Raw genomic sequence first — 26,418 nt, 5'->3', positions numbered from 1 at the left:
ATTCCCCATAGAGGGATACTCTCTCAGCCTAAACACAAGGAGGATGAGATGGGGGCTGGTGGGGGGCATAGGAGGATGGGAGAGAGAGGGAACTGGGATTGATATGTATCATTTCTAATTTAAATTAAAATAATAAAAAATTAAAATTAAAAATTGACTTGCTGGCAAACTACATGTGTGTTTTTTAATCGTATTTAAAACATTTTTAATTGCTTCATTTGTTCCAAATCTTCAATTAATAATTGATATATCTAACACAGAACAGGAACCTACTATTGACTCCAAATCCGGCTCACTGGTAAAAGTCACTGCTTCTTTCCTGCTCCTACCAACAGTCGGCAAGCAAGAAGCCCCACTGCAGTAAGTGATGGGGAGTAGACAGGTAACAAGGGCAAGATCCCTGTACCAGAGCAGCCCAGGGGAACCTCAGCACCTCGCTCAGTGCTGACAGCCTGTGAGGCATGCGGTCAACTACACAGCTCTCCATCTTTAACTATGGGGCAAAGTTTCCATGAGGGAAAGTACAAGGACGGTGCTGGCCAGTGGAAGGGAAGTCACTATCATTGTTGCAAGCATCCATATGAAAGCTGTTTTGTGAGAGGAAAAAAAAAAAAAATGACAGCAATACCTTCTATGGAAGCAGATGTGCCAAAGTATTCGCAGTACACATCAGCCTGGTACAGCACGCTACAATCTCCACAGCAGCAAGAATCAGCAAAAGCTGCCCAGCAAAACGGAGTATGAACTCCGATGAAACAGGAAGTCCATGGGTGAGATAATTAGAAAGAAATTTGTTATAAATTACACAGTTTTACCCATCAGGCCAGATGAACTGAGTTGCAAGCAGCATCTATGAGGGAGCGTGTGGGGCTACTCCCTGAAGATCAGGGCTCATGCCCCCTCCTGGCGTGTCTCATGTGCGCTGCAATGTCAGTTCTGTCATCAATCCCAGTCCTCCGTGTCTGGATGCAACCACAAGAGACAGTCCACAAGAACAAGCTCACATCCACGAGCTGTTACCACAGAAACAGCTTCCATCCGCCCCCCAGGAACCTGATAGAACAGGCTTTATGGGGAAAGCTGCTTGTCTGCCTCCTCGGGGTCTCATCCCAGGCCTTCATCTTTCCTGGCTTATTACTAAGGCTTCCTACCTGGCCTCCCTTGCTGCACACCTCCCTGCATATCTCAGTCCCAGCCTCATTTACCAGGGTCCTCCACCGCTTCCCATCTTCAGTACTCACAGGGCTCTCAGTACTGCGGGCACAGCACAAGAGGCTCTTAATGATCCAGTCCCTACATGACACCGCCCTACAGACTTTATTTTCAAATGGTCTCAAGCAAACAGAAATCTTACAAGAATGATAAAAAGAACTCCTGTGCCTTTTCATCCAAATCTATCTTTTTAACTCTTTAAACTTTTTTTTTTTTTGCATTTTCTTTGTGTGTTTGTGTGGTAGAGGGTGCGGTCACATGTGATGGCATCCATGTGGAGGTCAGAAAACAACTTATCAGAGCTTCTTTCTTCCTACCACAATGTGGTCCTGAGGATCAAGCTCAAAGCATCACATTTAACAGCAGGCACCTTCACCCCCTGAACCACTCCACTGGCCCCAAAGCCTTCATTTACCAATGTTATTGAGAACATGAGTTATGTGCTTTATTCAGGCTGCTTGACACACAGCTGACTCCAGAGAAGTGAATAAATGGAATAAAGGAGGACAGGACTTCTGTTTAAATGAGTAGATGGAATTCAAACATGAACCAGCTCTTCCTAAACAATACTAAAGGCCTTATGCTTATGTTTTGAGACAAGGTGTCTCACTATAACCCAGGCTGGCCTGGAGATCACTATATGTAGCCCAGGCTAACCTCAAACTCAATATCCTCCCTTAGTCTCCTAGTGTTGGGATTACAGGTATCTGCCACTGTAGCATGAATAATAAAACCCAGACACAGATATTGGGGTTCAAGCTGAAGATCAGAAAAGCAAAGCAGCCAGCCAGTAGAAAGTTCTCACCTCTACCAAGGCTGGGGCGATCCTCTCCTCAGAGTGACTGGAGACTGAAAGCTGCATGAGACCCTGAGCTCCTGTCTTATATTCCTCTCTAGTACTGGGAGAAAAGGCACACACTATACCCAGCCTCTACGGCTAACTAGTGTAGCTGCTGGGATTAACAGGTGTGTGCCACCACTGCCTGGCCTCTATGGCTCTATGGCTGTGGCTAGCTTTGCATTCTGATCTTCAGGCAAGCTTTATTAGATAATAAACAATATATCACCACATGCCACCTTGCTCGGCTGAAATTTATAAGGAAAATGAGAAGTGATGACAGCAATCAAAGGTAGGGGAAACTGGCCTGACCTGACATCCTCTCTGCTCATACAAACTTCCAGAACAGTTTATAGGTAAAGTTTAGGAACAGTAGGGGTGGATATCTCCCAATGTGTGAGGATAAGTAGGGCTGAAAGAGAGAGGCCAACAGAAAACCTTAGTAAGATCTATTAGACAACCCTCCTCCAACTCTTCACCCATGGTAGCTACCCTTCCTGCTTCAAAACATAACTAAGCCTCTTCCCAACACCAGAAGAAAATAATCTCTAGAAAATCCCATCAACTGATAAGCCACTCTGGGTACAAGGCTCTGTCCTAGACACACGGAGATCTCCAGGGAACAAGGGTAACTCTTCCCTTATAGGAATCCATAAGCCAGTGAGCCTGGGATGCCTTTGATATGTTAAGTGCACTGGTTGTGGAGAACAGGCCAGGGGTAAGCAGTGTGATGCAGCTGCTTCAGGGTACAGAAGTAAAAGAAAGAAGGCAGCCCCACACATCCCAAGGGTAAGAGCACTCCAAACAGAAGGCACAGTGGCACAGATCTCAAAGCACATGTCTTTCACGGGGAAGCAGCAAAGTTGCTGGGGTGGGAAGGGAGCAGGGGCAACTGGGAGATGCAGGTGTGTGAGGCTAGTAACAGAAGCAGCAGCTATCTGAACGAGCAATTATGCTACAAGCTTCAAACAGCTAGAGGATGTCAAACTGGTGCCTAACTGCTGCCAGAGCCTGTGGTCCATGCTGAACTTAGTATCTACATATCTACATGCCCCCTTCCCCAGTGGTCTCTGTGTGGTGACTCGATTGCTGGCATATGGTTCTACCAGAGGTGGCAGAGTCTTTAACAATGAATACAAGGTGACTGAAGAAAGAACTTGAAAGGAATATTAGAACCCTGTCCTTTTTTCCCTCTCTTCTTCCTTCTCTTCTGTGGTGGTTTGAATGCACTAGCCCCCATAAACTCATAGAGCGGGGCACTATTAGGAGGTGTGGCTTTGTTGGAGTAGGTGTGTCCTTGTTGGAGGGAGTGTGGGGGTGGGCTCTGAGGTTTCCTTTGCTAAAGCTACCTCAGTGTCAATCCATTTTCCTATTGCCTACTGATAAAGATGTAAGGTGCTGATAAGGCCAGCACCATGGCTGCCTGGATGGCGCCATGCTCCCTGCCATGATGATAATTGAACTATACTTCTGAAACTGTAAGCTGCCACCTCAACTAAAGGTTTTCGTTTATAAGAGTTTCTATGATCATGGTGTCTCTGCACAACAAGAGAAACCCTAAGACATCTTCCCTTCCTCTCTCTCAGCATCCTAGGCTGAGAGCATGAGGTGAGCATCTCCTCAACATGCTACCACAACCTTATCATAGTTTCAGAGTAACTGGGCCAAAACCTTGGAAACCATGAGGCAAAACAAATGTTTCCTTTTTTAACTTGATTTATCTCAGGTATCTGTCGAAGCAGCAGAAAGCTAACTAACACACATGGAATGTGCCTGGCTATCAATATTTTCAGAACGTCCCCAGGTCTAAAGAGGAGAGAGCAATGGAACAGAACTCTGGACTAAGTCAGCCCTGGTACCACATGCAGATGAAAAGCAGGACCTCCACTAAACAGGGTTAGTAAAAGATGGCAAACTCCAGAGCAAAAGCTGCCAGCCTCTCTAGCCTCTTTCCCATCTGGATCCCAGACACCACCAGCATGCCGCTGCTATGCCTCAGCCATCAACTGAAGGGAAAAAATGCTTCCTTAAGAAATGGGGGATTAATCACAAGAAATGGAACAAAAGGGGTGAAAACTTGTGTCGAAAGATTGAAAGAAAAGGGTAAGAAAGAAAGAAAACGTCTGAAACACTTAGGTAGCATTTGGGAGCTACCCAAGTAAACAAGCATTGTAAGGACTACAATCAGATGCCACTACAAATAGTCATGCAGAACAAAAGCAACAGCCCTACTGTGTCTGTGCTAGGAACTGCAGCAATGAGATCTGACGAGTAGAAAATGCAAGAACAATTCCACCTCTTTAAAGGCTTCATTATCAAAAGTGACAAAAATAAATCTTTCTGGTGTGCAGGGGGGTGAGGTATGAATTTCTCTAACTACATCCCAGGGCAAAATCTACTGGAGCTAAATGGAAACAGTCTCAAGCACACAGGTAACTAGGAATCAGTGTCAGGGATATTTAACGTGTGTGTAAGACTGAAGGTGCACTGAGCAGTGGTGGCACATGCCTTTAATCCCAGGACTCAAGAGGCAGAGGCAGAGGCAGGCAAATCTGAGTTTGAGGCCAGTCTGATCTACAGAGCAAGTTCCAGGACAGCCAAGACTACACAGAAATATCCTGTCTTGGCAGGGGATGGGGGAAACACACGGACTAGAAGTATAAGACTATGGGGTGTTATTTTCTTTTATATTGTAGCTAGCCTGGCCTGAAACTCACAACCCTCCTGCCTTCTCAAGTTCAGGGATTACATAAACATCCCGCCACACTCCACTCTCAAGATTCTTTCTTCACGCCCCGTGCTCCTTTTTTTCTATTGTTGTATTGCAGTAAGACTAGGGACCTCCCTTGTTTTAAGGCTGGGCAAGGCAAGGAGGGACCAGATGCGGGAGGATGGAGGGAGAGGGTACTGGATGGAATGAGGGGTGGGGCCTCAGGGATAGAACTAGAAACCTAGTGCAGTGGAAACTCCCAGGAATCTACGAGGGTGATTCTAGCTAAGACGCCTAGCTATGGGGATTGTGGATGAATTGAGCCATCTCGGCAGTTAAAGCAAGAGAAGTATCTCCAGTCTACCAGTATTTTAAAGATGGCGATGCTACAAGGAGACACTACAATACTACACCTTTAGTATCTCGATAAAGATGTAAGGATTGAGATAATAAAGGTGTGAAAATGTAAGGCAATGAATGACAGGAGTTGAGAAGCCAAGAATGCACCTAAGGGGGAGTGCACACCCTTAATCCCAGCACTCGGGAGGCAGAGACAGGCAGAACTCTGAGTCTGAGGTCAAGGTTACACAAAGAACCCCTGTCTTGAAACAAAACAAAACAAAAACCCAGCATGGCTTCTGAAGTCTATTTAGACATGGCAATTCTTTTCAAGTTACCTCATTTAGATATCCCATCAAATGCCTGACAGTGATGGGCCTTCAAAGACAAAAGGCATATCCCACACCCGTTCAAAGACTCCAGTGTGGTCATAGACACAGACAGCTGTGAGCAAGTTACTACAATTCATATAAAAACCAAGGTCCAAGTTAGGTACAACACAGAGAAAGAAAGGGATCTCATTGCCCCTGCACAGAAGAGGGAAAGATGGGGTTGGTGAGATCTGAAGGGAAGGGGAGGTGATGAGGGACAAACCATATCGAATGAGACACAGTGGGGCTCAGAAATTCTCCACAACTTGCTGTCTCTAAAGCAGAGGTGATGGTTGTAAGCAGCCAGGGCCGGAGACTCAGCCAGGCTAGAACTGGATGACATTTCCACCCTCAGCACCAGACCTGTCCAGAGGCAGCCTGTGGGAGCAAGGCAAGTAAGTTCCTTCCATCTCCCAGGTTCCACTTGCTCCTAACACCCTTCACAGTCCTCCTCGGGTGGTTTCTGAACAGCTAGCGCTGGGCTGTGCCATGGTAAGACTTACAGCCATCAGTTTCCTGAACCAGGAGATCTAACAATCCTCCAAAACTCTTCATTAATGCCAAGCTTCCTTCATAGGCTCTCAGATTGTCCTCACCTGGGGTCGCATTCCTCTAGTCTCACCTTAATGGCCTCCTTGAAACCCAAATAAGCCCCATATATGGGAAACAATCTATCCAACCTCAAATTCTCAAACAGCACCTCTACGTCCATACTCTTCAGTGTGCGCTCTAAGCATAACTCCAATCATTCTAGAACCTCTATGGACCATTTCCAGCTCATTCCCTTTCTGAACTCTCCTTTTGATACAGTGTTCTTGGGATTTTGCGGGTGCTGTACCTGCTGCAGTGTGAACACAGCACGGTGTACACAATGCCAGTCAAGGAAAGAAAAGCAACAATAACTTACAATTATACATTTTTCTCCTCCTTTTCGAACTCCAGTCTCCATGTTGCTACCCTTTCTTCCTAGACCTGCCAATGAGCTCAAGCTTCCCATGCTTTCAGTCTCCCATGCACCCCTTTCCATGGACTTGTCTCCTACAACAAACATCTCTGAGTCTTCTCTAATAAGTTTCTCAGACAGCTGTGTGCCGAGTTTCTTCCTATTCACTCTTCAAACCCCTCCACTGGAGCTGTGGCACCCACAGCTCCACTGAGGCTACCCACTCAACGGTGACTGCCGTACAGAACAACAGATGAATAACTTCTTCACTCAGGCTGGAGGGTAGCTAAGTGGTAGAGCACCCTTCTATCATGGCTTCCAGCCCCAACACTTCCAAACGAGTCAGCATACTTGACTTCTCTGTGGCATTTAACACTGTTGGTTACTTCCTCTTTTGAACGCCTGACGTTTCCCACCAACACAGTTCTCCGCCCTCAGTGCCCATTTCTCCCTACACATCACTAGAAACCGGTGCTTTGTGAAATTCCTTTGTATAAATCTCCCTGTGGAGAATGCTCGCTCCTTTTTTGTGACCATGCACAGATTATGTACCTCTGTTGGGCATTGGTCTCACACTTACAAATCCTTCTGCTCCAGGAGCTAGAAGCTCCTCAGACCAGAAACTTGCTTGCCATTCTTTGAACCCTCACCAGTATCCCAAGCTCAAAACAGAAGGCCCAAACAACAGTTCAAAAGATCTTTTTAGAAAGAATGATAAAACCAAACTAAACATTAATAGAAATTGTTTATACTTTGAAAATATACACATAACTTATGCAACATTAAATTAATTCCACTTTATTTCCAATAAGTGAAATTTACTTTAAATATTTAAACAAAACTTTAGAATTTCAATGTAATTATGTCTATAGTAACTACTTTGCCAGATGTCAAAGTCTAGGAAAAGTCACAAGGTGTTTATCAAATGAGCCACAGTGACTTCAAAAGCTAAGTTTGCATTCAGGCCATATGAAAAATATCTTCAGCCTTAAACAAATTCTTATTATTAGGCTAGTTCCAACGAGGAGGGAGAAGGTACCTGTCTGGAAACCCTAAAACGAGGCTCACAATAAAGAGTTGAAGATGGCAGAAACAATTACTTCCTGTTCTAGAACCACAATTATCAGGCCAATACATCTAATCAAGAGAAAGTTTTAAGGACTAATTTGGAAGGAAACAAAAACAAAAACAAAAAGAAAAAATAGTAACTGTGTAGAAGGGAATTTCAACAGAGGTAATGTTTAAAACAAAGACAGGGCTTTACTGAGAAAGCTGCTTCTGTTCCTGAGAAAAGTCAACCTCAACTCTACAAAGCTGGCTGAGATCAAGGCCAAACATTAATATCCTAAATGCCTGCTGCACATAACTCAGCTTCTTTACCATGGAAGAACACTCTGGAGCTCAGAAATCCATCCAATTTCTATAGCAATCACTAGATTATTCAGGGTTTACACTCCTGAAGAAATCAAAGACATATGCTCAATGCAATTCTGTCTTGACTTTGCTGTGGAAGTCTCTAGAGATGTGGCTGTGTAGATAACAACTGCTCACAAATGAGAGTGAGAACAGTATCATTTTCCATTAAATATGTAAGTCCACCCTTTTTCCACATGCCGGGAGGGGGGAAAATGCCTGGGGCTGATGGCATGCACCTGTGGTCTCAGCTACTTAGGCCACTGGGCAGGATCACTTGAGCCCAGGAGTTTGATATTCTCAGAAACCTCACTACTTAAGAGTAGGACTATAGCTCTCTACTCTAATCCCAGCTCTCAGAGGGTTGAACAGAAGGATGGCCATAAATCCCAGGCCAACAGGAAAGAAAGTCCATCATTTTAAAAGTGTTATTGTTGTGGTTTTGTTTTGTCTTTTAATTTAAATAAGCAAATTGGGGTTGGGGATGTATTCACAGTACTGTCTGCCAGTAATTAATCCCCCGCACTTGGGAGGTGAAGAGAGGAGAATCCAAAGTTCATGGTCATCCCACAATTACATAGCAAGTTAAGACCAGCCTGGGCTACATGAGATCCTGTGTGGGGTCGGGAGGCAAGACGAGGAGGAGAGAGAGAAGAGATAGGGGAAAAAAGAGAGGGGAAGTGAGAGGGTAAGGAAGAAAAACAAATTATCTCCTTTGAGAGTTACAGATGTAGGGAGTTGGAAAAGGCAAAACATGGCACCTTGTAAATTATTCCCCTAACTATTAGAGGTGATTCCAAGCCCCACATGCTTGAAGGTTTGGATAGATGCTTGTCCATAATTGGTAACACCTGCACTATTTACGGGCTAGGAGGAAATTAAGGCTTATTCACTGCAATTTCAATTTTTCTTCCCTTTCTGACTCAGACTCCGACACAGTCAATGGCAAAAAGAAATTACAATAACCCCTGAAAAGATGTGAAATTGCAGAAATGATGAAAGAGCATTAAGTTAACTCTTTAAAAATGGTTCCTAAAACAGCACAAAGTAAAAAGTTGAGATGAAATGTGCATAAGCTTTTAAAATAACATTTTGCCTAATTTCTAAGATGGGTAAACTCGATGTGGAAATAAAGTTTCCATCTGAGGAAGAAATAATGTGAATAAAAAAAATCTATCAATCATTATCTATATTTAAATGCCCATCAAGGCATTATCAAAAGACATCTACACACACCCAAAGCGCCAAGTTTGGGAGGAGGTGGAGGGCAAGTTAGAAGTTGTTGGGGATTTGAGCTTTGAGGTGTCACAAAACAATGGGCCACACTGAAGGGACCAGCCCCCTGCTCCCCCTGTTTTAGCAGCCATGACAGGCTAACAGGTGCTCGTACGACCTTGCTGCTCCTGTCCTGGTCACTAGGAGGTCAGATGCCCTCCTTGTAGCAAGGAACCAATCAGAAGTTAGCTGGCAGCTTTACAGCTCTAGGTGTGCTTTACCGACAAGTGCACAGAACATAGCAACCACCCTGGGAGGGCCTATGGGCCATAACAACTAGTTGACCAACCAACATAGGGCAGGTCATCCAAGCCTGGAAGTGCACCACTCCTGAGACTGTTGCATACCCCTAGACACTCCCCTTACGCTGCCCTTTAAGATCCCTGCCTCGTGATTTCTAGGGGTCTTTCTCCAGCCATCCAACGTGGTGAATGGATGAAAGGCCCGAGCTAATAGGGTTAGCTCATTAAACAACTACAATAAAAGACTCTTTGCTTTTGCATCAAAATGGGCCTCTTGGTGATTTTGGGGTTCAGAATTTGGGCACAACAACTCTAGGCCCAGAGTCTCTGTCTGCCTGCAGATCAGGATGTAAAGGTCTCAGATACAGCTTCAGCGCCTGTGTGTTGCTATGCCCTGCCATGATGATAATGGGCTAAACCTCTGGAACTGTAAGCCAGCCCCAATTAAATGCTTTCTTTTTTAAGAGCTGCCATGGTCATGGTGTCTCTTCACAGCAATAGATGAGTGAATAAGACACCTTCCCTCAGGAGTTTTGTCAAGGCTCCTTCTCTCCCTGTGACTCTAATCAACAGCCTCTCAACACTGTTCTTCCACAGCAATCTCAAGGCTCTCTCTCACATTAATGGCACTAACTTCAAAGAGCTTGTTCTCTAGCCCACCCCGACTGTCTCTGGCACTCCCTTGCCTTGCCTTCCCTTAACCCCAACTTTTTCTCTTCTACTATACACTCAACGACTCAATACTTCTTAAACTGCATGGGAGCTCCTGACCCCAGTTGCCACTTCAGGGAGTGTCTGATTTGTATATATACACGTATCCCTGTGTCTCAATTAAAAAAAAATCTTGGTTCTTTCTCTGAAGACACTGTCCAATATACCAAAGAATTCCAACACATTACTTTCTCTTCTATCACATTAGAAAAGAAAAACTGGATATGTGAAGGAACCAGCCCCCTGCTTTAACAGTCGTGACAGGCTAACATGTGCTTACCTGACCTTGCCCCTCCTGTCCTAGCCACTAGAGGTCGGAAACCCTCCTCCTGGCAAGGAACCAATCAGAAGTTAGCTGGTGCAGCTGTGCTTTATGACTCTGGATGTGCTTTACATGTAAGTGCACAACAGTGCCATACAGAACATAGCAACCGCACCCAAGCTAGGAAGCTCACCAATCCTGAGACTGTTGCATACTCCTAGACACCCAATATATCCACTGCCTCCCCTCTTGGTTTCTCAGGGTCCTTCTCCAAGCATTAATGCACGAAGGGCCTGAGCTAACTGGGCTAGCTCATTAAACAATAAAAGACTCTTTACTTTCACTCTTGGTGATTTGGGGGTTTCAGAATTTGGGCACAACATATGGGGCTCAGCGGTGGCATTTCCTAGTAGACTTCACAGCCAAAATCCTAACAGGTATCCTACAGGTAATCTTATCAACCCTGGGGTAGAGGGAAGGGAACAGGGGGCGTGGCTATCCACCTGGCTCTGCCTACAAAGCACACATGGCTCGTTTTCTAACCTGACTGACCTGGGTATGAAAAACATTACCCCCAAGGCTGAAAATTATGATAAAAGCCAGAAAATCACTCAAAGGGCTGAAAAGAAGCCTTTATAAGCTAATTTGTAGCAGCACCTGTTAAATATACCAATTTAGGTCCCAAAAGGGAAGCAGGAAGATGCTATCTACATATCACTTTATCCCCAGTTGTCTTCAGGCAATACAAAAGCTCAGAAGCAGGAGGATGACCTTCAAGCCCTCAAAAGAACTCCATTAAAATGGCCTTCAATGCTTTTAACCACAAAAGAAGAATGAAAACAACAAAAGTGAAAGGGATCAGGCAGAACAGCCAGATAAACTTTTTCCTCTGTGACGAGAGACAGCTGCTGGGGCCCTTCTACAAATGCGCTACTCAAACTCTCGTACTCTGCTAAGACCTTGTCCAAGACTGCTTTCAAACTTGTGAGAGGGGAACAAGCAAATATTTGCAACCCTAACTCAGAGTTCATGTTATGGTGACCCATTTTGGCTTTTGTGGCCCAGCTAGGAGAATCAGCCAAACATACCTTCCTAGCTATCTAGTTCCTTCCTTCAACTACCAAACTTGTGCCACACAGCAGCCCTGAGAAAGGGTGTGACAATAGGATTAGCTTCCTAAATTAGGGCTAAACTCAGACACCTCCTCTCTAAACTCTAAGAACCTTCCCATCTAAATTCAGAGGACCCCCTCCTTTCTAAATATAAAGGTAAGGAAATTCCTCTGTTCTATGGGTTACTATAGATCTAACCCAGCTTCCCCAAGGTGCCATTGTTTGAAGGTATTTCATTTGATATCCATTCAAGGCATCATCCCTCAGTTGAACCTGGAAGGACTCTTTGTTATTTGAAACACTGTCCACAAAAAAGAAAAACCTGAGTACCCCAACAGTAGTTTTAGAAAATCCAGATCTATCTTGAACCAGACCAAAAATGACTCATTACAACAAACATTTTTCAGGTGGGGCTGACTGGACAAAACGGTATATACTTTGTGACATGCCACCGCTCCCAAAGTCACTAGAATAAAGAGGTGTTGAAAAGACAAGGATAAAAGTGGGTTTCTTTGTTTTTAATTAATTTAGGGTGGTGTCTTCTGGGCAGGATGCTACAGGAGTGAGAAGTAGATATGGAGGGCCTGAGAGGTGAGTGGGATTGGAGTACATAATGTGAAATTCCCAAAGAATCAATGAAGAATTACATAATAAAAAATTCAGATCTTTCTTACTGCCTCCAAGTCCTACAAATTCAACTCTTTTGAGATAAGCAATACCTCAGCTATCCATGCCAATGTCTTCCTAACCCTTAATGATTATGTCTAGAAAGTCATTAAAAGAGCCAGTTGTAAAGTATGAAGTAGTTACACATCTCACTCACTGGAGTGTGAACCATCTTGGACAGTGCCTAAGGGTAAGAATTCAGTACAAAAGATGTCTGCTTTTCAGACACTATGAAGAACAGCATTTACCCAACTTCACAGCACTTTTTGTTTTATTGTTATTTTTAATAAATTTCGGAGCCTGACCTGTCAGAAAAACACTAAAAGGTCTATGTTGGTCAGTACCTAGATTACTCTACTATATATTCCTTTCTGCTTAAGCTTTTGCCTTAGTGACTCAAAATGGACCCTAAAATAATCTATGAAAAAAAAACAAATCCAGATAGCAACCAAATTGTGAGAAGTAAAATGTAAATCAAGTTATCTTTCTGGTTTGAGCATATAATTAGGTTCTTTGTCTAGAATGCGGGCAAACAAGAATCTCATTAAATATTTCCTGACCTATTCTCCCCTCATGTTTAAATCTGAAGGCATACTATGCAATGTTTAGGATGCTAATGTCCTGGATCACAGGGTATCTCCAGCGGTCATCTGATCCAGCCTTTTCTTTCAACTTTGAACAAGTCTAAAAATGACAGTGACTTCATTTTCAACAACACTGTGCATCTTACAATTCTGAGAGTAAAAAGAGCAATTTAGCAGAATTCATGAAAAGCAATAAGAAAAATAAGAGGAGGAAATAAATAATGAAAGAACTATTTTCAATTTCATGTACTATTTGCTTTTTGAAAGCCAACTTCTGGTTTACATTACACTTTTCAACACCTGCAGACTTACCCTATTATACGGTATACAGGCTGAATGGCACCTTTCTTTCCCCGAATGCCAACTTCACCTGGGTCAATCCCAACAATTTGAAATGATCTGAGGTCTTGCTTTCAGATTTCTTACTCTGATTCTCTGATGCTGAGAATTTTCAGATAAACCAAAATTAAAGTAGTTTAATAAAAGTGCTCCCTTCTATTTTCTTAAATTGTAAGGACTTAATTACTTATGAGCTCTATGAGACTAGAATACAGGAAACATTAGTGGATGTTCTTTGAAAGAATCATGAACTTCGTTTAGTTCAGTCTCAGCACAGACTTCAGCTCTCAGAATCTGCTAAAGTAGCACTATGGGTAAATGTCTACATTCCAAAGGCAAGGCTGCCTTGTTCTCCTCCACAACAGGTCTCTCTTCTTTAATAAAAGTCCTCAGATTGATCAGTATTTAGGATCTTCAGTGGAGTGAGTGGAAATTTAATTCCAGTAAAACTCTTCATATAGTACATCACTGTGAAAAATTATTTGGGATTTATTATAAAATCGAGTATAAATTTACCCTATGACCCAGAAATTGTACTCCTAGGTATTTTATTCAAGAGACAAGACTCTGGGAGATTTTTTTGCTTTGTTTTCATTTGATTTTTCAAGACAGGATTTCTTTTGTAGCCTTGGCTGTCCTGGAACTCAATTTGTAAACCAGGCTGGTCTTGAACTCACAGAGATCTCCTGCCTCTGCCTCTCAAATGCTGGGATTAAAGGCATGCAGTATCACCACCTGGCTCTGGTAGTTTTATAACATCCCAAAACTGAGCCTAAAACAAATTTCTGTCAGTAAGACAACTACTAGATCCAGACTATGCTATGGTCATGTGATAGAATACAACTCAGAAGTAAAGGGATAAACTGTACTGGGTGAATCTCAGAATCACTGTATTGCATGGGAAAGGTCAGACAAAAGCAGGGTATAAGTCCAGCTGAATACAGCAGTCATCAGCCTATGGGTCTAGACCCCTTCGTGGGTCACATCAAATATCTTGCATATCAGACACTTACATTACAATTCATAACAGTAGCAAAATTACAGTTATGAAATAACAATGAAATAGTTTTATGTTTTGGGGTCACCACAACCAGGGGCACCTGGGAACTAACTTAGAAATAGGAATTTCCAGCCCCACCCAGACCCCCAGTATCTGAAACTGGGGGTGCGCATAGCAAAGACAGCATATCAAGCCATGCAGGTGTTTCTGATACCGGCTAAGGTTGAGAACCACCATTCTTTTTTTTTTTTCTTCCTTTTTTTTTTTATTTAAGTTAGAAATAAGCTTGCTTCAAATGTCAATCCCAGCTCCCTCTCCTTCCCCTCCTTCCCCGGCCCCCCCTCCACAGGCCCCCTAGTGCCCCACCCAATCTCCACTCCAATCCCCAGGAAGGGTGTGGCCCTACATGGAGGATCTCCAGAGTTTATCATTTCATCCAGGGCAGGGCCTAGGCCTTCCCACAAGAGTCCAGGCTGAGAGAGCATCCCTCATTGTAGGATGGGCAGCCAAAGTCCATTTGTATGCCAGGGATAAATACTACCCAAGGCCCCATAGATTACCTAGGCCTCCTCACTGACACCCACATTCAGGGGGTGTATATCAGTCCCATGCTTTCAACACAGCCATCAGTCTGGAGTCCAAGAGCTCCCCCCTTGTTCAGGTCAACTGTTTCTGTGGGTTAAACCAGTCCTGTCTTAACCCCTTAGCTCATCAGTTAAGAACCACTATTCTTTAACCTGTTTGTGCAAGTGATTTTATACTTGTATACAAACTGCTAATACTTCAAACCATCCACACCGTATGTGGAGGCCCGCACCCCTTGTGTGGAAGCTGTACCTCAAGTTTTAAATTCTGGAATATATTTTTAAAATATCTGACTCACATCTGCCTTTCTGATCTATTCTCCTTACCTTGATAAACAGAAAAATCATCACCTGGAAGCTTGCGTAAGAAAACTCCAGGGGCTGGAAAGATGGCTCATCAGTTAAGAGAGCCTACTGTTCTCAAAGAGGACCCAGGTTTGAGACCCAGCACCCACATGGCAGCTCGTTAGAATCTGTAACTCCAGTTCCAATACATCTGATGCTGTCCTCTCATCTGTGAGGTCTCCCGCATGCGTGCAATACAAACACACACCCCCATTCACCATTGTGCCTCACCTGCTACACACACCAACCATCAGATCTGGTAAACTGACTTCTGAAGTGCTCTTCCCTGGCTTCCATGGCTGGGCCGCAATCTCACTCTGATTCAATAGACTCCTGCCTTTCACCTGGTCTAAGAGAAAGACATCATTTGTCTTCTAATTCCCCAACTAATTTGCCAGACCTATTTTCTATGACATGGATAAGCCAAAATTCTCCTTGTTATTTAAATTGCTTGCTTCCCCAAGCACCTTATGGGGCATCAAAAAGTCTACTGTAAGAGGCCAAAGACAAAAAGCAGAAATCCCCTGCCCCAACAGACTGATCCTAGCTGCATGGAGTGGCTTGGGATGTCTTCTACTAACAATTACAGCCTAACTCCTAAAGGTCCCTGGTGCCTCACCCCAAATAGCCAGTCTCAGGGAGGACAAGTGACTCCAGCTAAGACTCCTCCCAGGATATCTAATTCCTTCAAACCTTATGCTGGCTGCCCTGACACCAGCAGAGTCAAAATTATCCTACTATGTCAACATCGGTCTCATGTACAACCATTCATTTACACCCATTTTATGTCTTAAAAATGATATCCTCCCTACACAGCTTCCCTGTGTGGTATAACCCTGCCTGGCCTTACTGTGCTAACACTGAAGACACATGATGAGTACAACACAGTATCTGCCCTGGAGAAGCTGACTTCAGTGGAGTCTGGACACACAAGAGAAAGCTCTGCCACACTGTATCTGGCAACAGACCCCATCAGATAGACACACCAAATGCATAGAGAAATGCAAATCCCAACAAGGTGAAACCAGAGATCAGAGTGATGGCGAGCAGACACTACTGCCTTCCAGCATCCCTTGCTTTGCCGTCTGAGAATCACACTCAGCACTCCTCCCAGGTGAGCTGCTCTTGGACCACCCTGTCCTCCACTGCCTTGACTGATGTACTCCTTTTAAAAGAAAACATTTGCGCAGAAACAGAGGTTTCTTTCAGCAACAAAATATTCACAAGCTTTTGAAACCTTTGTGGAAAATTAGGTAGTTGTACCAGATACCTCCACCAATAACACAGTGGAGAGAAAGACAGTTGCAAGCAAACGTTGCTAGGAAAACTGGGGGGATTGGTAAATGAATGAAACTAGATCCATATCACTCACTTCACACACGCAAGGACACACACGCACAAAAAGAAAACCAATGACAACAAACATGGGGGGAGGTCCTACAGTTTGCTTTCCTACTGCTGTAATAAAACACTGACCAAACTATCTTGGAGGGAAAGGTTTATTTCCCTTACACTTCCATGGCAGAAGCCATCACTGAGGGAAGTCAGGGCAGGAACTCAAAGCAGGTATCCCAAGGTAGCAACTGAAGCAGAGACCATGGAGGACTTGTTCTCCACGGCTTGCTCAGTTTTTTCTTACACAGCCTAGGAACACCTGCCCTTTGCTCAGTGGTCCAGCCATAAAGGACTGGATCCTCCCACATCAATCATTAAGAAAATGCCCCCACAGGTCAACCTGATGGAAGCATTTCCTCAGTTGAGGTTCCCCCTTCCCAGGCAACTCTAGTTTGTGTTCAGTTGATGAAAAGTAGCCAGCACAAACGAAGCATCCTTGTCCACAGGAGGTGAGAACATACATTGATGTAGTCACTACAGACGTCAGTGTGGAAGCTCCTAAAAGTAGACCCACATAACCCAGCTATCACACTCCTGGGTTGACCAGGATGACTCTACATCAGCATACCATGCAGATACTCCAACAATCATGTCTTTGCTTCACTGCTCACAATAGCCAGGAAAAGGACCAACTGAGATGAACGCCAGCAGGTGAGTGGCTGAAAAAATGGGACAGGGGGTGGGATGGGGAGGGTGAGGGGTGGAAGAAGGGGAGGGAGGGGGAACTGGGGTTGGTATGTAAAATGAAAAAAAGAAAATGTGGTACAAGCACATAATAGAATTGTATTCATCCCATAATGAAAAATGAAATCAAAATATTTACAGGTAAAATGGATGGAGCTGGAGATCATTGTTAAGTAAAAATAATCCAAACTCAAAACAGGCAAATACTGCATGTTCTCCCTTATATGTGGACTGCAGATACAAGGGAGTTTTGGTGAGGGAGGCATTCTGAGGGAATGGTGAGGGAAAAGGACAGAGCGGTGGAATGCATGAGACAAGAAAACTGAAGGGAGGAGGGACAGAAGGAGCCAAGTGGGCTTTAAGGAGATGAGTAAGACACAAAGTTAAATGATATATATGCATGAAAATGCCATAGTGAAGCCCATTGCTTTGTATGCGAACAACAGAAAATACAAATTGCCTTTACAAAATAAGAAACCACTGAAAATCAGCTTCAGCCTTTTTCTAATATGATGTTCCTTATATTTCTGTGAATTATATCATTTACTAATGAAAACAAACGTATATTCACAATATATTATTCACAAAAGCATAATGCTAGACATCAAACTCATGGACCTTTTTCAACATGGGGTAAATGAATGATGGTTTTGGACATTTAACTGAGTGAAAATCAAATCAGTGGATGGGTGGAATTTTTTGTCACGTCTGTGAATGTGATGCTGAATTTTAAAACCCTGAAAACTGCGACGGACACAACCTTAACCACTGCAGCAAACACGCCACCCTTATCAGGTTGTTATGGCAACTGGACTACTTGGACTGAGAAGAGGGATTGGATCTTTTTGTCTGAGAGAGGTTTTGTTGCTGGCTGCCATTAGAAATACTAAAAAATGTTTTCATATAAATCTCAGAACATGAGGCCCCCAAGAGATTCCCCCCTTCCTCATTAACATGTTTATTAGTGTTGTAATTGTTCAGGTATTAGCTTAAGAAGCCATATTGTTGAAGTACCATGGGTGTAACTTCCCCGCCATTTCTAAGAAGCACAATCTGCCAAGACCTATGAACGGCAACAATGAGCACATGATAAGATATCCCTAAAGGTGCAATAGCAGTGGTAACCAACAGGTGTCTAATAGTCTAATTAGGGCCAACTACCCAGGGCTAGTGAGGTTAAAGAGTTTAGCGAACTTACTACTGCAGCTTTACTAGAGCAGAATAACTCCTAACTGCATTTTTCCTAACTGATTTAAGACTTACTTTTCGCCGGGCGGTGGTGGCGCACGCCTTTAATCCCAGCACTCGGGAGGCAGAGGCAGGCAGATCTCTGTGAGTTCGAGGCTGTGCTGGACCGATAGCCTCCAAAACAATACAGAGAAACCCTGTCTCGAAAAAACAAAAAAAAAACAAAAAAAAAAAAAAACTTACTTTTCTACCCATAGATAAGTGTAGCTCTCACCTCATTTAAAAAGAAAAAAAAAAGATCTCCTCTTTGCAGTAGAGACCGTTATAGAAAACAACAGCTGGTCAAGATGCAGACATCAACTGATGGTTAGATGCCCAGCCCCAGTGGATACATTCTCAACACAACTCCTACACCGAAAGCTCAGCAACCATAGTGGAAAAGGAGCAGAGAGACTGTAAGAGCCAGAGAACCAAAAAGTCTGCTGATTTCTTAATGCACCACAAGACTCGGAGAGATCCTTTAAAAACATGTTAAGTCCAGCACTAGCAAGGCAGAGGCAGAGGCAGGTGGATCTTTGTGAGTTCAAGGCCAGTCTGGTGTACAAAGTGAGTTCCAGGACAGTCGAGCTACATACAGAAATCCTATCTTGAAAAACAATAACAAGAAACAAATTAAATCACTCAGTCCCCCAGCTTGAAGCCTTGCTGTACTGTACCCCCTTTATTCCTGCATACCCTCATGATGACACTAAAGTCTCTATTTCTCTCTTCTACCCAAGCCATCCCTAATGACTTTATGTAATACTACCTAATCTTGAGGCTAGTCTCTCTCATGCACTCTTCAAATAATTCACAAAACTTAGTAAATGAAAAATGTCCTAACTCCTGAAGAATCACCAATGTTGTTTTACAATCTGCACCTATAGTAATCATATCCATGTGTTTTCATCACATGTTTTACACATGGATATGTTACATAATGTTTGAATCATATTAAACATGTTGAGTTCTTCAAGCATCTTTTTATTAGGAAGATTTTCCAAGTCCCCTCTTACTGTTTGCTGAAATGCATGGTACATTAGTCAATAGTTACACTACCATGAAATAGCACTACAGACCTTATTGTCATTGCCTACTCTCCCCAGTCCTCACAGGTAAGGTCACATAAAGTTGTCTGCGTGTAACTTATTTTACATAATAACCTTAGTTCCAGCCATATTGTCGCAAATGACAGAATTTCATTCTTTTTGATATATGTTCAGTGGTATATGTTTAGAAATAGATCCATCATCTAAAAAATGACTAACCAATAACTTTTCAATTTGTCTATGGAACCTCTGTTATAAGAGATGACCTAATTGCCAGGCTTTCTGTATCATCACTTTGCTGACTGCCTTCTAAAGCCATCCTTGAAATTGTTTGAAACCACTGATTACAATCCAGTTCAAAATATTTATCCATAAATAAATTCTTATGAAAGAGTGTGATGATTAAGTTGATACTAACTGCACCAAGTTGAAGACCTCCTAATATATGTAGCACTGAAGAGAACAGGTTATGCACCCACTTGAGAAAGGACAGAGCTCCAGCATTTACTGTGTGAAATGGGGGAAAGAGCTACATTTTCTTTTCAGTGCCTTCCAGAAGTAATAGTATTTTACATTCCATTGTGATAATGACAACTGCTGGTGCCCATTAAGCATTTGCCTCATACATGACAGCCATTACACCCAGTGCTTTTTATGGGTCACTAAGAGAGGCACACTACCTTGTGATATGTTTCTATTTCAAAGACTCTATGCAACCAGAGGTTCAAGTGGGACAAAGACACAAACAACAACAAAAATTCTCTAGAATAAAACAGCAAACTTCTGTGAGGCCTAGTCACAGAGGGGGTGTGTGTGTATGTGTGAATAGATTCCCTGAAGATTAGATACATAAAGCTGCTGACAGAAACAAAAGCCAGAGCCCACTCAAGAAGCCTAGCACAGAGAACGGCTCCTGGCTAATAAAGGGGCAGGGTCCCAGCACCAGAGGCCAGGAGCGACCTTACTGTGAATGAATATCTAGAGAGTATTCTAGGAGCTCTGACAAATCTGCAAATCTCAAGGACCTGGCACTTAGCATGCAAAGTCCATGCTGTGGTTGGGGTCACATGTGGTCCTATGAATCTGTCCCTATTAGGGCAGAGACCCCACCCTTTTTAAAAGCTATGATCAGGCCACAGTAAAGTTCTGGGAACCTGGAACATAAAGGAATACTTCATAAATCTTAGTAACCAATGTCTCCTGGAGGTATCCATTCTGTGCGCTAGGCTGTAAAATCAGAGCTTCCTGAAGTGAGGTCTGGAGACCTCTAGTGGTTGACTGCAGTTCACCGGAGAAAAAGGTTAAAGACAGTCAAAGTCTGAAGCCCAGAAACTAGAGATGCAACGACAGACGAATGCCTCAAGAAATTTAGAAGTGTTTCTGAAATCCACGTTTGAAGATGAAAATACTCTCTTGGTTTATTCAGATATGATCAATAGGAGGGATGTAATTGTTTTGGCCAACTTTATTATAAGGATTAAATCTCCTTATAATCTCACTTTTTAAATTTTCAATGAAATTTAGCTAACTGAATGCCTGGCTTCATGGTTAAAACACTTGCCAACATTCATGAAGAACAGTTTGGATCCCCAGATCCCACACAATGTGTGGTAGGTGTATTTCTAGCATTTGAAATAAGGATTTCCCAGAGTGATCTGGCTAGCTATACCAGCAATACTGGCGAGCTCTGAGTTCAACTGATAGATCCTGCCTTGGTGAGTAAGGTGAGGAACTAGCAAGGGAAACATTGGTAGCTCATACAAATTTATGTGCACCCATACACACATCTGCCACACACAAGCAAACACAAATATACAACAAGAGTGCACACATATACACGTGTGAAAAAAAACAGTGATCCATGTATGGCATTTTAAAATACACTGCTTTTTGGGAGATCATGAAGAAACAGAAAGTTAAAAAAAAGTGACACTCCTTTTTAAATTCAAAACATGAGAGGAAGAAACCATCCCTTCTCTTTAAATTTGCACCATCTTCTCAAAAAGGGTCACCTCTCAACACCACGTGTCATCTGGGATCCCAGAGAAACTTCAGGTTTCATTTGATAGCATGTTGGTCATGCTGGAGAAGAGCTGCTATTTAAAATGATAATGGGAATCTGGTGCATCAAAAACACCCCTCACTCTCAGTAAGGAATGAAGGGAGCCTGCTGGCCACTGGAGCCATTGTCTTGACCATACCACAGCCCAACATCTTCCTAGTTGGGAAGAGAACTATGTACAGCTGAGAACGTAAATGTAGCATTCTATAAACAAGATCAATACTAGATATGCTTTAATAGCCAACTTGACAAGATTTAGAATCACCATGGAAACAAGCATGCATGCAAGGAATAATCTAAATTAGGTTGACTGGTGTAGGAAGACCCACCCTAAATGTAAGTGGTTCTATTCCACGGACGAGGGTCCCACACCAAGTGAAAAGATGACAGCCTCTTTTGGGTTTGGAACAATCTTGGTCACCAAATGAGTCAGTTTTGCTTCTAATTTAGTTTATAGCCAGGCTACTGGGAGATCATGATTTGAAATAGCGGAGGAACTTAGACCTAAAGCATGCAATCTATTCCTGCTCCCTGTGCAGCCTCTCTTTTCACCAATTAATCACATAAACTTCCCAATAGGAAAACGCCTTCCTGAGGCCGAGTGTACATTATAAATGACAAGGATAATTACAGACCACCTAGAAAGACGAAAGCAGCATTTTGACTCATCTTTCTGCTTTAACTATATATAGTGTGTGTGCACACATGCATGCATGTATGTATGTATGTATGTATGTATGTATGTTTGTTTGTATGTATGTATGTCATAGTACTACTGCCTGGGCCTTCTATAAATGACTGGCACATGTATAGGTAATAAACACATACAACTTAATTTAAGAAGAGACAAGGCATGATTGAGATCATGTAAAAATGCTACACAGAGTTACTAAGCATTCACACCATAACAACAGAGTGAGGACCTTGGCAGTGTGCCACCTATGATTTATGAACACCTTGCAAGAGGGGCATTCCATAGCTGGAAGCACTTGGCATTGGCTGTAAGCCCAGGTGGGCACAGAAAAACAATTTCCGTCCATGTTCTTTTAATGGTTCCCCATATGTCACCTTCTCATTTCTCATTCATCCAGCCACCTAGGGAGGCGAAGTGAGAAGACAGAAGAGAGTGTGAATGACAATACACTTCGGCAGAGGAGGAGCGGCACACAGCTTTCTCAAACTTCATGCTCCTGCACTCCTGGAAAAGTTAAGCAGACAACCAAACGCTGTCTGATTAGGAGCTGGGTGTTCACAAGTGTAGGAAGAAAAACTCACAGAGAAGAACAGCAGGCATGAGAAAGATGTGTGGCGCCGTAGTCACTGGTCCTCATGAACACCATAGCCTTACTGACTAGGTCTTTACCTCACAGAACTCTGTTCCAGACCAATGGTGAAACTTTGGAGTATTCACTTCAGAAGCATCTACTGTGTTTGGTAAGAAAACAAGCAAGGTGGTGTTACTCAGCAGCAACTATATTTGACTGCATTTGCCCAGCCCCTAAAATAACTTCAAGACATTGGGACATGATCTTGCATTCCAGAAAATCCCCAGGAAGCAATGAAGCAATCCAACAGCAAATTTTCAAAGGATCTATTTTCTTAATTATGTTTATGTGTGTGGAGGCGGTATGTGTACATGAGTGCAGAGACCCAAGTACAGGAGCACGGGGTAAGCAGAGGTGTCAGATCCCACAGTTGGAGTTACAGGTAGTTGTAACCTGTCCAATATGGGTACTGGGATTATGGGTGTTCAGATCTTCTTAAGAGCAATACATACTCCTAACCACTGAGCCATCTCTCCATGCCTCCAAAATTATAATGCTTTTTAGTATTATAGCAGCAGTGTTAAGTAGACAAGGGTTCAAGAAAGTAACAGAGATATTTTCTCTTGTATATTCATGCTACACAAATTAGCATGGAAGGTATTATGAAATTAAAATTACTTGTTTCTCATATGCAGTTATCTCAGGATTTAAGTTTCTAATGTTGACAGCTAAGGATGAGTGTACACTTTGGATTCTCACTTGAGAAACCCTAGGAAAAGAGAAAGCTTCTGAGAAACAAGGAATTTCGAGTAGAGTGGCTAGTGGATGACCACACAGAACATCTGAAAAGGACTTGTGTAGTTTTAAACTATATACAGTTAAGCAGAAATAAATGAAATTTCCTTTAAAGTATTTCAATAAAGAGGAAAAAACTGGGCGTTATTGAACCAGGGCAATGGGTGTATAGGGAATCTATCTGTTTCCTTTCACCTTTGTTCAAGCTTGAAGTTTTCAACAATTAAAACATCCTCGTGGCGAGTCATAGTCCTAAAAGGGCTCCACTGAGAAGTGGGTGAAAGGCCCTTGCCAGATTTAACAACTAAAGTAGAAAAAATTATGATACTGGCATTTTTATATCTATACTTTATATAGCTGATCAGAATTTCATGTAGTTTAAAGAGAGCTGGTAGAAGACCATTCAATACATTTTATACCAAGTGATTTGTAATGCTTTACTACAACACAAAAACACACGTGCCCAAAAGATATATAAGAACATGGGAGTTTTTTATTAAGGAAAGCCTTTCCTTGTCACTGTCTTTTTTGTTGTTGTTTTTTTTTTTTTTTACTCACAGTATATGCTTACCATCTAAGACCTCTGAAAAGTTCTTTCAGAAAACTACACAATGAACACACAGCTGGACAGAACCTCTGCAATGCTGCAAGGCAAAGGTAGGACATGTTTCCAGCAGGAGAGATGCCATTCGCAAGACATCCGGGGACTGCATTCCAGCTACCTCTTGCTAAGCTAAGCTCTCTTTTCTTCCTTCCAAAATACGTCATCTAACTGTCTGTCAAAATAACTCTTGCCTGGTCTACCTGATCACACTCCAGAGCTACAGCCTCCCCTGGATTCCTCCTCAGTGACAAGCTGCTCAGAGAGCACCTAGTGAACAGCACACGCCCCTCTGCTCCCTTCCCTCTTCCTGCCAGGGAACATCGCTGTCCATCGGGAGGAGTAATTAATGGGTTCATTATGTATGAGAGCGGCATCCCACCACTTGGCTGTCTGGTTTGAACGGATCCTATCAGCGCTTCATTCATGTTCAGTGTCTGGGATATGATAAAGCTGTTCTTCCTTTTGGATTTTTCCCTCACCACTCAGAAACCACTAGAGCGACGTGTTAACAGAAGCACCCGGGAAGAGAGGAAATTCTTCACCTCTGCAGACAGGAGGCTGAGGACGGAAAGTTGTTCAGGAGAAAAGCCAAGGGAAGCAGAAGGTGCTAGAGAACATCTGTGCTTCTGGAACACACAACAATGTTAGAGCAGCATCATTTGGGAACGTGTGTGATTGTGAATTACAGGTGAGCAGAACTTTTCCAGAGCGTAAAACATCTGCAGGAGTCATCAGGATTTCTCACTGCCGAGAGAGCCAATGAATTTTTAATAAGTCCTGAGCACTGTGGTCAGATCAACTGCTGTTATCTGATAAAGGCAAAATTCACCCTTTGAGTTCCATAATCCTACCCAAATGGAGTCTTCACCTTGCTGTGAACTGTCCTAACTAACACCACGGGATTAGCGGGCCTGAGAGATGCTGCAAGAAGGAAGACACAGGGGTGAAAGAGATCACCACAGCACAGCCGACCAGGCATTTCGAGAATGAGAGCTTACCACTCCTCACTGAGCTTCAGCCGACTGCTACCAGGTAAGATGTGATTTTATAACATTAATTCATAGCTTGGTGACTGGAATGAAGCCTGCTCCTGCAGTGGGTGAGCCAGGAGAGCTGAATTTCATGTGGTTCTTTCTCCCTTAAGCTTTTATGCAGATTGAAACCTTCTGAGGTAAACACCTGTTTCTACTTAGGCTGCATCTTAGCCACTCACAACTCGACAATAACATGGCTTGCGAATCCCATTCATTTTTTCACCGAATGACCCCATCTTTTTCTTTATGTTTGTAGAATTATAATTTTATTTAGTAACTTGAAAGCTTGAGAAGAGTGCAGGAAGCTTTCTAAGAGGCACCCACAGAGGGTTTCACCAAGCTCGCCAGGGAACTTGGGGGGAAGGAGGGATTCACAGGCATGGCGAGCCACACTCTGTTGATGTTTTTAAAAAGCTCAATGACTGACTTTAATTCTCAGCAAAACAAAAAAACCTAAAGCGTGATGTCACTCTCATTCACAATGATGGAAGCAACCTCCAGTGGGGTGAATCTACCCTAAAGATAGCAGAGCAAATGAGGACATTTAAGAGCAGAACAAAAAGAAATCTGGTACATTAAAACCTCAAAAGTTTCCATCCAGGCTGGTGGTCCAAACTAAAAAATGCAAAGGACTAATGAAGCCATAGAAGAAATTTAAAGGGTGCCTTGTAGAAAACTACCTAGCACTCACTCCAGAGTGAGGCTCCCAAAGACACTTTCCATGTAAAAATCACAGAAAGGAATCATCAGCCGTCTTCACCTGAAGACATCTTAATTCCTTCCATAAAACTTCACTAGTATGAAGTCATTGCTAAGTTCAATTGAAAAGTCAGGTTCAAAAATCTTACAAAAAGCCCTAAGACAGTCATGTTTCTACTAGCTTGCAAGGGTGGAGATAAGAAAAACAACAAATGCACACCACACCTAACTAAAGAAATTTGCTAATCCAAGAAAAACTAGCCAAAGCTGTTATTCTAAAAACAAGCATGAGCACTGGAGAGATGGATCCTGAGTAGTCAGACCACTTGCCTGGCCTATGCAGGGCCTGAGTTCCAACCCCACACAGAGTAACAGGAAGGAGGAAAACTGCTCCATTTCATTGAACTCCTTGTTTTCATTTTTTAACTAAGACAGTGAGATACACAACTCCTCTAACTCTTTTCAAGAGACTGCATAAATAACTTTAAGTATCACACCTTTTGCATCTGAAGTCATTATAGCTCTAACTTACCATTTTTCAAGTAACAAAGGCAAGCAGTAATTCCAATACACATAGTGACTTGACTGTCAACTACACCAATGTGTTTCAGAAAAAGAAAAAAAAAAGACTATGAATTGCAAACTTACATAACAGTCT

At 42.9% G+C, this 26,418-nt stretch overlaps 1 protein-coding gene across 1 annotated transcript in view; it reads left to right on the top strand.

The window, feature by feature from the left end:
* Window positions 1–24,299: 24,299 nt before the first annotated feature.
* The window catches only part of Chrm5 (cholinergic receptor muscarinic 5), a 57,268-nt gene continuing 55,149 nt past the window's right edge, over window positions 24,300–26,418 (top strand). Inside the window, exon 1 of the mRNA XM_040746009.1 lies at window positions 24,300–25,059. The gene's annotated coding sequence lies outside the window, so the exon portion shown is untranslated. The remainder of the gene's footprint in view (window positions 25,060–26,418) is intronic.

This window comes from Mesocricetus auratus, unplaced genomic scaffold (assembly GCF_017639785.1).
Source record: "Mesocricetus auratus isolate SY011 unplaced genomic scaffold, BCM_Maur_2.0 Super-Scaffold_100004, whole genome shotgun sequence".
Classification (NCBI taxonomy): domain Eukaryota; kingdom Metazoa; phylum Chordata; class Mammalia; order Rodentia; family Cricetidae; genus Mesocricetus; species Mesocricetus auratus.
This window is presented reverse-complemented; position numbering and strand designations above follow the sequence as displayed.